At 47.1% G+C, this 11,383-nt stretch overlaps 1 long non-coding RNA gene across 1 annotated transcript; it reads left to right on the forward strand.

Annotated features, from left to right (window-relative positions):
* The first annotated feature begins 806 nt into the window (after positions 1–806).
* On the forward strand, positions 807–3,089 carry LOC148128595 (uncharacterized). Its single transcript, XR_015746254.1, has 2 exons — positions 807–1,318; positions 2,455–3,089. It is a non-coding gene; the product is annotated as an uncharacterized LOC148128595 (long non-coding RNA).
* The last annotated feature ends 8,294 nt before the right edge of the window (positions 3,090–11,383 follow it).

Consider the following 11,383-nt stretch of genomic DNA (forward strand, 5'->3'; position numbering starts at 1 on the left):
GGGAGGCCTTTGCTCCCTCCGGTCTCGCCCCAGGACAGGCGGGGGGCTGAACAGCTCTGCTCCCCAGGAAGGAGCCTCCTTCCACCACCCCAAACCCAGCTCCTGTCTCCAGGGACAGGGGGCCGGGAAGGGCTCCAGTGGGACCCCCAGCCCCCCACCTGAGCCTCAGGGGCCCCTCCTGCTCCGGCCGCAGAGGGCGGGGAGGAAGCCGACGCTTCCCAGGGTCCCTCCTGGCAGCCCCCTCCCTGAAGTGGGGTGGGGAGACCCAGACTGGCACTTCCTCCTTCTTGGGGGCTGCTTGCCCTGAGGCTGGGCCAGAGCCCCCCAGGCCCCTTTCCCAGTGGGACTCTCCCCTCCCTCTGCTGCCCTGGGACCCCCTTTCCCTGGGGCTGGCATGGCGTCTCTGAGGCTGCAGGGAGGAAAGAGGCTCCTGGGGGAGAGCAGGGACCCCTCCTTCAGCCCCCCCCTCCAGACAGGGAGAAGCTCCCCTGGGGGTCAAGGGGGATCCTTTCCTCTCCAGCCGATCGCAGTGATCTGGGATCTCTAGGGGGGGAAAAACACCTCCAGATTAAAGGGCGTTTTTGAAGGTGCAGCTGCCCCTCTTCCCGCCCCAACATAAGCCGCCTTCCACCAAAGCCCCCCAATTGCAGGCTGCCCTCTGCAGGGACCCCCTTCTTAGGGCGGCTCCTCCCTGCCAGACCCTCTTGCAGCGGCTGGGGGGCGGGTTGAAGCCTTCGCCCTTCCCATCAGGCTGGGCATGGAGAGAAGCAGAGGCGGGCAAGAGGCAGGGGCGGGCAAGCTTGAGGCCTGACGGGAGCGGGGAGTGGATGATGGGCCGCAAAGGAGCGTCTCGGGGCTCGAGAAAGGGCCAACGCCGAGGGAGACCGGGGGGTTCATGTGTTCTGTAGTCCGCATCATCTGTGCCTGACTGATCGAGGCGCAGCGCAAGGGTTAAGGCCAGAGAGCTGCGAGGTCCTAGAGCGGAAAGGAATGCCTACTTCCGGCCTTCCTTGGAAAAGAGCCTCACAGGTGGAATCGTCTCTCCATCCAGAAGCTACGGGCAAAGTTCGCTCGCACATGCGCCCTTCTTCCTCTGAAACTGCTGCTCCCGGCTTTCTGCGCCCGATGCTGCGAGGCTTCCCTGGGGCGGGAAGGAGGGGGGCGTCTCCGCGGGGGGTCGCGCGATGGGAATCGGCTCTGCTCTGCCCCCCTGCGGGGAGGCGGGGCCAGGATTGGGCTCCTCCCCTTTCCCCGCCTTTGAACTGCTCGGGTGGGGACCCTGGAGCGATGGTGGGACTTTGTGCGCAGGCAGGGCCGGGTCTTTTTGGGGGGTCCTACAGGCTGCTGGGGGGGGAACCAAAGGGCCTTTCGGGGTTCCCCCCTTGGGCAGGGGGGGGGAAGGAGTGTGGAAGGCAGTGGGAAAAGGGCCTAGGTGCCCCTCCCCGTGGGAAAGGAGCGGCGGATTTTCCCACGCCTGGCAAGATTCCAACCTGGGGGGAGGGGAGAAATCCTGGGATGTATAGAATATATACTGTCTGTATAGACTCTATAGGATGTGGAGAATGTCTATTGGAGGTTGGACTTCTCTCTCTCTCTCTCTCTCACACACACACACACACTTGTGACTGTATGATTTTAACTTTGTTGCTTGTATCCTAATGATTTTTTGACTGTTTCCTAAGTATGATTTGATTGCTTATTGTTTCCTATGACTATCATTAAGTGTTGTACCTGATGATTCTTGATGAATGTATCTTTTCTTTTATGGACACTGAGAGCATTTGCACCAAGACAGATTCCTTGTGTGTCCAATCACACTTGGCCAATGAAGCATTCATACACACACACTCACCCACACACTCTTACCACAAATTGAGCAGTCCAACTTTAATGCTAACCAACCTAGCTGGGCTGCCCAGCGGCCTCCCTCTTCTGCCTCTGCAGGGACCCCAAAGGTGGTTTGCCCAGCCATCGCCCCAATGGGAAGAGGGGGAAAGGAGTTGCCCAACCACAGCCAGGACCCCCAACCCTCCTGGGCATAAAGAGGGGCCTTGTGGGGGGAGGAGAAACTTTCAGCCCTTGAATTGTAAGGAAGCAGAGATGGAAAAGGGGCTTCTTGGGGGCTCCATTTGCCCTTCTTTTCCCCAGGGGAGCAAACTTTGCTGGGAAGGGATCCAGGCAGCCCTGATCTTTAAGGAGGAGAGAAGTTCAAAGTTCTCAAATTGTTCAATGAAACTTTTGCCTGAAGCCAAGTTCTCCAGCAGGGAAAGTTTCCATCCAGGGTCAGAGGAGAGAGAAGCTGCCACAGACTCCCTGTCTCTGCCCAGAGTCTCCCGGGAGGATTCGGCCACAGAGCAGAGCCGAAACTTTGATCATAATTCTCCCTCTCAGGAGGGATCCCTGGATAAGTCAGCTGGTTCTTGCACTCAGAGTTTGTTGGGCCTTTCTCTGCAGGGAAATGAAAGGGAAATAATCCCTATGTGGTTCATAATGACAGGGGCAGAGATTGAATTAAATCCGTCATCTGGAATTGAGAGGTTTGGGAGCTTCATTCTTGAAATTGGCCCCAGAGGGAATACACGGCACCTGTGGATGAAGACAAAAAGAAGTGTGACATTTGTTGGCATCGTGGTTAAAGAGACAATCCCGGGAGACAGTTAATGTCTGAGCATGTCACAGGTGTGAAATGGAAGCAACATTTTCTTTATTTTGAAAACAGATGCTCAGTGACACCTTCACAAAGGGGTTGATGTAATAGTGTGGCCAGATTCCAAGAATAAAATGAACTTTAATGAAAAACTAGTTATCAGAACTTTGCATAGTTGAAAGAAATCACACCCAAAAACAAACACATGCACAGAGAGGGAGAAGTCAGAGACAACCAAGTGAAAAGAGATGGAGAAATCAAGGCAGCCTCTCACCCCATGTGGGGAAGGGAGGGAGGGAAGGGGAGCTCAGGAGCTTTGTGTTGCAGATGGAAAACAGACATGCAAAATCCTCTTTCAACCTCCTTCTTTGAGACCTGGGGATGCAGAAACCCATATCCCATGTTCCCCTGCCTCTCTTTTGTTTTAATATTTTTTTTATTTTTATATTTTAAAAAAAACATCTCTTAGTGAACAGCGTGGTTCCAGGTTTTTACATTTCAATACAAAATGACCATAGTTACATATTCATCTTTCGTGTTCAATTTCATATTGTATTATTACTTATTCCATTTTCCTTTAAATATTCTCAAATATTCTTATATTCATTACACTTATCCAATTCCAATTCATATCATAACTTATTTCATTTTTCTTTAAATATTCTCATATCTTGTTTAACAGTATTATCTAAGGTTCTTATTTCATTTCTATATTCAGTACATATATTTACTTTTATCTGTCACATTTGCAATTTCATCACATACTATTATTCCATTCATTGTTCAATAGGTTCCATCCTAATTCTAATAATCCAGGTGTCCCCTTTAATTGTCAATTCGAGCTTGCCACCCTTTTGCCTTATACACTCCCCCAATTTATTCCCTTTAAATCATTATAAAGTTTTACCATAGTATAGTCATTTTTTAATTATCACATTCTATATTAATAACTAACTACTATATATCACACATGTATTTATGTATGTGTGTGTCAGATTCCGCATGGTATTTTTTTTCTCAATTACATTCTAAATCATCTATTTCAAAAATATTTATTCAATTAATTTTAGAAACTGATAATAGTCTTTCCATTACAATTCTCATCTCATTTTAACTTTATTCACTACTTTATTAAATATAAATTAATATTCTTACAGTAAATTCCCATTTCCATATCTATTTCAATTAAATCTATGTCTGGTTTAACAATAATCCTTAAAAGAAAAATATCAGTTCCATTCTTTTCCATTTTTAAATCTATGTTCTTATATATCACGACACGTTACCTTGCAGAATCCCCCTTCCTGTTCTTCTTCTACCCATTGTCTCTCATTCTCCTGACTATATAATTTTTTTCATTGTTGTTTGCTTTCTACTTCCCATCATTTTCTGGTCCTTTCTCTTAATTCCCCTTTTTTCCTTTATAATTTCTCTACATTTCTTATTCCAATTATTTATTTTATCCCCCTCCCTCTCTTGATTTCTCCTCTGTAATTCCCTCTTCTGCTGTTTCCTTTTCCTTTGTTTAATTTTCCAAACAATTCCCCCTTTAATTATCTCATCAAACCTCACATTTTTAACTTTAATTCTTTTTTTCTTGTTTTAATGTTGTTCCACTTGTTCTTTAGGGCTGGTTTCCTCTTTATTTCACTCCTCCGCCTCTGTTTCTCTTTGTTCTTCTTTAATCTGCATTACCATTTCTAATTTTTGTATTATAATGCTGTACATTTCCAAGCTTTCTTTCATCATTTCCTTCCTATTTTGTTGTTCCAATTTTATTTCCACACACATTTTTCCCATTTTGTACACTACTTCTTTTATTTTCCTTTCTTTAATATATATGTCCAATCCAATTGTCTAGTAGTTTATTGCAACCAGCGTTCCTTATATTAAATTTCAACAGTCAGTGTCCATAAATCTTTGTTTCCAGCTTCCTTCTGTTGATTTCTTTTCCAACTTTTTCACCAAATAATCCCAGGGCAATTTATTCATGTATCTTTTTTCCCTTGTAATATTCTAGTATTTCACTTTTCAGGGTTTTTATTTTATTATAATGGAATTCCTTTTGTTTCCTTTCAAATTCCATTTTTAAAAAGACCAAGCACTTTTCAAAGAGTCACTGAAATTTTCCCTTTGCCATTAAGTGGCGGGCTCAGTTCTGTTTCCACGTTCCACCCTTTCTTTTCCCTTTTTCCCTTTTTAAACTTTCATTAATTTCATTAATTCCAGTTATTAGCTATTCTTTCTTTTTAACACGTTCAACTTCAGCGTTTAATTATGCCTATTTAGTGACAAAATCCAAATAGTTCCTGTTGTAGAGCGGCGGTTACAGAAGGGAGACGGAGCCAGGATAACGCTAACAGCTTTATTCAGGGAATAAAGGGTCGCCGCGGCTTCAGATGCAATCTGACAGCCAGCTGGCGGCGACAGCTGATGCTGTTTGACAGCTCCCTTTTATAGCCGGCTGTCAACGGCATCAGCCAATGGGAGCGTTCGGCGCTCCCGCTCAGGCAGCGGACCAGAAGGAGAACTGCTGTCAAGTGCTAAATACATAACACTCCTTCCCCCTGGTCGCGCGCATGCGCAGTCCATAAATCGTAATGGCGGTCTTCGTTCGCGACCGGACCTTCGCGGTTCTGGAGGCTGGGCGGCTGCAGCACAGTCCTTCTTGCCTTCTGCGGTGCCAGGCGTCTGTGGAGGGACGATGGCTGTTCCGGACCTGTCATCTGGCGGCTGCTCTGGTAAGTCTACGCGCGGTGGATGGTTGGCTGGAAAGTCGGGCCTCTGGTAGACCGGGTAGTGCTGCGGGGCGGCTGCGGCAGGCGGTGAGTAGACCGGGTAGTTCGGCGGCGGGTTGCCTAGGCTCTCGGCGGCGGGCGAGGTCCAGCGTCTCCGGAGTTGGTCGATGTGCCTTCTCCAGGTTCTCCCATCTTCCAGGAGGACTTTGTAAGACCTGGGCCCTGTAACAGAAACTACCTGCCCTGGCAGCCATAATGGTTGCCCTGCATAGTTCCTGGCATACACCAGGTCCTGCAGGGCAAAACCCCTGGCTTGGCTGTCAGATGCCAGGGGTGTGCTGGAGGCGTAGTAGGGGTGCAACCTGTCCAGGGTTGTCCTGAGTCGCCTGCCCATTAAAAGTTCAGCAGGTGACTTGTTGGTGGTCGGGCATGGTGTGGCATGCTGTGTTAGCAGGTACGTGGATAACTTGGAGTGCCAGTCTGCCATGCTCAGCTTGGCTAAAACCTCCTTGGCTGATCTAACGGCCCTCTCGGCCAACCCATTACTAGCAGGGTGAAAGGGTGCTGTGAGTGCGTGTCTGATGCCAAGGTTGGCTGCGAAGATGGCAAACTCATTTGAGCTGAACTGAGGCCCGTTGTCTGACACCAGGGTGTCTGGCAGTCCATGTGTAGCAAACAGCTGGGTCAGAACCCTTGTGATGGCTTGTGTTGTGGTGGAAGTCAGCATGGCCACTTCGGTCCATTTAGAAAATGAGTCCACAACCACCAAGAAAGTCTTTCCCAACATGGGACCAGCTAGGTCAATGTGAACCCTGGCCCAGGGTGCCCCCGCGTCCTCCCACCTGGTGGGTGTGGCTGTGGGTGGAGCTGCCCTTGTCGCCTGGCAGGCCTGGCATGCGTTGACCCAACTGGTAATTTGGGCATCTAGTCCAGGCCACCAAACGTAGCTTCGGGCCAAGGCCTTCATCCTCACCATGCCCGGATGTCCCACGTGCAGTGCCCTTAGAACTGGTTCTTGCAATGAGGCAGGAATGACTACCCTTGTCCCCCACAACAGGCAGCCCTGAATTTCTGACAACTCCTGCTTGCGGGTTCTAAAGGGAATTAGCTCAGGGGCAAATTGTATATCCGGCCACCCCTTCCCACCCAGTCCAGGACTTGCGAAATCAATGGATCTTTTTTTGAGTGTGCAGCAACATCCCCAGCTGAAACTGGGAGGTCCAGTCCCGTGCACTCGAAGATTGCGTGGATGGGAGCTGGGTCCTCGACTGGCGTAGGCAGGGGGCATCTGCTGAGGGCATCTGCGTGGCTCAGGTTTATTCCGGGGCGATGGATCAAGGTATATGAATAAGCGGCCAAAAAAAGAGTCCATCTGGTCATTCTTGGGGAAAGTACCTGTGGGGTTTGCTTGTCTCCAGCTAACAGTCCTAAAAGTGGTTTGTGGTCTGTGACCAGTTCAAAATAATGGCCATAGAGAAACTCATGGAACTTTTTTACAGCAGCTACAGCAGCCAAGGCCTCCTTATCTATCTGGCTGTAGTTTCTCTCAGCAGGAGAGAATGTCCTAGAAAAGTAGGCAATGGGTGCCTCTGATCCATTTGAAAGTCTGTGGCTTAGAACTGCTCCTATCCCAAAAGGTGAGGCATCAGCTGCGAGTACTAAGGGCAAGTCCTTGTTAAATTGCACCAGAACTGCGTTTGAAGTCAATAGGGACTTCACTGCTCGGAAAGCGTTGGCTTCTACCTGCCCCCAGTGCCAGGGAACATTCTTGTCTAGGAGCCTATGCAGGGGCTCAGCTACAGAGGCTTTGTGGGGTAAGAAGGAAGCATAGAAGTTTAAAAGCCCTAAAAGGCCTGTAGTTCTACCTTGTTAGAAGGTGTGGGTGCATCGTGAATGGCTTTGACTTTGCTTTCAATAGGGTGAATTCCCAAGGAATCAATTCGATAACCCAGGAAGTCTACTTGACTGGTAGCTATGGTGCATTTTTCTTTTTTCAATTTGAGCCCATTTAGTCTAAACCTGTCAAGAACAGACCTAACCCTGAGTAACAACTGTGACTTGCTGGAGGCTGATACTAATATGTCATCAAAGTATGGGACCACCCGGGTAGGCCCTGGAGGATTCTTTCCATGAGTGATTGGAATATGCCAGGGGCTATGCTGACCCCAAACTGTAAACGCTTACATCTAAACGCACCCCTGTGTGTTACTATGGTTTGAAGGTCAGCTGTTTGTTGGTCCACAGGGAATTGTTGGTATGCCTGGGACATGTCCAATTTAGCAAAGATTAGGCCTGGCTCAAATGTGTGAAGCAGGTGTTGAATAACCGGTACTGGGTATGTGCTAACTTGAAGGAAACGGTTGATGGACGTCTTATAGTCCGCGCAAATTCTACACTGCCATCCTTTTTTAAAGGTGTAACTATGGGTGTCTCCCACCTTGCAAAGTCTACCTGTTCTAAAACTCCTTGATTTATGAGTTTGTCCAGCTCTGAGTCTAATTTGGGCCTAACGGCAAAGGGAACTCTTCGAGGTTTCAAACGGACTGGGGTGGCTTGTGGACCCACATTGAAGGATATGGGGGTGCCTGTATAACAGCCCAGGTCACTGCTGAAGACATCAGCGTAGTCGTTAAAAGGGCATCAACTTCAGAGTTTCTGACAGTGTGAATCCCTGTTATGCTAAGCCCCAGGGCAGGGAACCAATCCAGTCCTAGCAGACTAGGCAGGGCACCATCAACAACTACCAGTGGCAAGTAACCTCTAAAGTTTTGGAATTGAATAAGGAATCTTCCCTTACCCAGGACGGGATGGTCCTTCCCTGGTAGTCCCAAAGATTCAGGTGGCAGGTGGTCAGCTTCCTCCTTGGGAACGAAGGCAGCATCTTCTTTAACGTGGACCATGCAATGATGGAGAGGGTTGACCCGGTGTCCACCTCCATATGGCAGGGTTTACCTTCTAAAAGAAGAGAAACGCTTATTTTGTTAGGGTTAGTGGAGACGCTGCCTGCGTGATAACAAGTGTAGCAGCTTTTTACTTGCCTTTGGAAAGAGGCAGAGGTTCGGGATCTTGGGACAGGGGCTTGTTCAGCTTGACAAACTCTGGCTATATGCCCTTGCATCTGGCAGTTCAGACAAATAGCATTTCTGAATCTGCACTTGGCTCTAGGATGGTTTCCCCCACAACTCAAACAAGGGGATTGTTGTTTGGTGAACTGGCTGATGTTTCTCCTTGGTGGAGCTAAAGGTGCTCTAGGGCGTGTGAGGCGATTTATTTCTAATGGCTCCTCTATTTTCTCCTGGGAGGCTTCATCGTAGTGGACTGTAGCCAGCCCTTGTCTAATGGAAGTACCTTGAATCTCAGCTGCAGACACTTCTGATAGCTCAGCAGCTTGAGCTTCTTCTAGGGCTAGGGTTAGGTTGAGATCTTTCTTGGCTAATAACCTACGTTGCAGCTTTAGATCTCTAACCCCCCCCACCACTTGGTCAAGTAGCATATCATCAAGGTAGTCCCTGAACCCACAGTGAATGGCAGCAGATCTTAAAGCTGCCATATATTGGCTTATGGTTTCTCCCTCAGCTTGAACCCTTCTCCTAAAAGCTAGCCTCCTAGCTATCTGCGAGGGTTTGGGGGAATAATGGTTGGCTAGAATATCCTTCAGCTCTTCCCAGGGAATAGACTTAATAGGTCGTGGTGACACTAATGCTGAGGCAGTGTCAAAAACTGTAGCCCCACAAAAACTTAAAAAATAAGACCTTTTCCTCAGGTCTGTAGCCCTAGACAAGTCTATAGCGTTTAAAAAACATTCAAATCTATTAATGTAGGATTCCCAAGTCTCTGTTCCGGGCTGGAAATGTGGGAAGGTCGGCGTAGATGCCATTTGAGCGATAACCGTGGGTGTGCTAGGTGAGGAAAAATTCAGCGGTCGCTTTTAAAAAAGCGTTTCAGCAGCGCCTGTCAGCGGCGTTCGGTTCCTCAGCTTCGGAGCTTTGAAGTTCGCGCTCTTTTGGAGAGCGCCGGCGGCGGTGACTTCACTCGGTAATTAGCGGCTTCAGCTCTTTCTCTGTGTGACTTCGGCTCAATTGTTTCGCCTGGACGTCTTTACTGCATCCCATCCTCGTCGCCAGTGTTGTAGAGCGGCGGTTACAGAAGGGAGACGGAGCCAGGATAACGCTAACAGCTTTATTCAGTGAATAAAGGGTCGCCGCGGCTTCAGATGCAATCTGACAGCCAGCTGGCGGCGACAGCTGATGCCGTTTGACAGCTCCCTTTTATAGCCGGCTGTCAAACGGCATCAGCCAATGGGAGCGTTCGGCGCTCCTGCTCAGGCAGCGGACCAGAAGGAGAACTGCTGTCAAGTGCTAATACATAACAACGGGCCTAGTTTTTGGCCTTCAGAAACCCTTCCTCAGGCTTCTGTAAGCTTTGCAGGCCGAAAACTAGGCCCGTTTGGTCCCTTCCGGTATTTCTGGGCTTAGTTTTTGGCCTTAAGAAACCCTTCCTCAGGCTTCTGTAGGCTTTTCAGGTTGAAAACTAGGCCCGTTTCGTCCCTTCCGGTATTTCCGGGCCTAGTTCTTGGCCTTCAGAAGCCCTTCCTCAAGCCTCTGGGAGGCCGAAAAAAGGCCTCAAACCGTCCGAACCTCAGCTGTGAGGCGCGCGCATGTGCAGTGAGGTAAGTTTGCCTGCAGCCCGCGGGCCGGCACAAAGGGCGCTTGCGTTGCCATCGGTTCGCCCTCACGGGTGTATTCTGTCCACCGTATTGGCGCTGGTCTACTCAGTTAGTCGCTATGTGGAAGAGGGGACTCAGGCTGGTTTGGGCCTAGATCAGGATTCGGAAGGAAGCCGTTGGTGGAACGCTGGGGACGTCTGGTGGGCGAAGTCGATGGAGTTGGCAAAAACGGCAAAAAACCCCACAACCAACAGTTTGGATTCCAGAAAAGGAATTTCTTTCTCTTTCTTTCTTTCTTTCTTTCTTTCTTTCTTTCTTTCTTTCTTTCTTTCTTTCTTTCTTTCTTTTCTTTCTTTCTTTCTTTTTCTTTCTTTCTTTCTTTCTTTCTTTCTTCTTTCTTTCTTTCTTTCTTTCTTTCTATCTATCATCTATCTATCTATCTATCTATCTATCTTCCTTCCTTCTTTCTTTTTCTTTCTTTCTTTCTTCTTTCTTTCTTTTTCTTTCTTCCTTTTTCTTTCCTTCTTTCTTTCTTTCTTTTTTTTTCTTTCTTTCTTTCTTTCTTTCTTTCTTTCTTTCTTTCTTTCTTTCTTTCTTTCTTTTTCTTTCTTTCTTTCTTTTTCTCTTTCTTTCTTTTTCTTTCCTTTTCTTTCTTTTTCTTTCTCTTTCTTTCTTTCTCTTTCTTTCTTTTTCTTTCTTTCTTTCTCTCTCTCTTTCCTTCCTTCCTTCTTTCTTTTTCTTTCTTTCTTCTTTCTACCTTCCTTCCTTTCTTTCTATCTTTCTTTCTTTCTTTCTTTCTTTCTTTCTTTCTTTCTTTCTATCTTTCTTCTACCTTCCTTCCTTTTGATCTTTCTTTCTTCTACCTTTCTCTTTCTTTCTTTCTTTCCATCCATCCATCCATCCATCCATCCATCTATCTATCTTCTATCTTTCTTTCCTTCTTCTACCCTCCTTTCTCTTTCTATCTATCTATCTATCTATCTATCTATCTATCTATCTATCTATCTATCTATCTTCTACCTTCCTTTTTCCTTCTTCTACCTTCCTTTCCCTTTCTTTCTTTCTTTCTTTCTTTCTTTCTTTCTTTCTTTCTTTCTTTCTTTCTTTCTTTCTTTTTCTTTCTTTCTTTCTTTCTTTTCTTTCTCTTTCCTTCCTTCTTTCTTTCTTTCTCTTTCTTTCTTTCTTTCCTTCTTTCTTTTTCTTTCTTTCTTTCTTTTCTTCCTTCTTTCTTTCTTTCTTTCTTTCTTTCTCTTTCTCTTTCTTTCTTTCTTTCTTTCTTTTTCTTTCTCTTTCGTTCCTTCTTTCTTTCTTTCTCTCTTTTTCTTTCTTTCT

Source organism: Notechis scutatus, unplaced genomic scaffold (assembly GCF_049901735.1).
Source record: "Notechis scutatus isolate UNSWTSFEM ecotype Mainland unplaced genomic scaffold, rNotScu1.2 NSCUSCF132, whole genome shotgun sequence".
Classification (NCBI taxonomy): Eukaryota; Metazoa; Chordata; class Lepidosauria; order Squamata; family Elapidae; genus Notechis; species Notechis scutatus.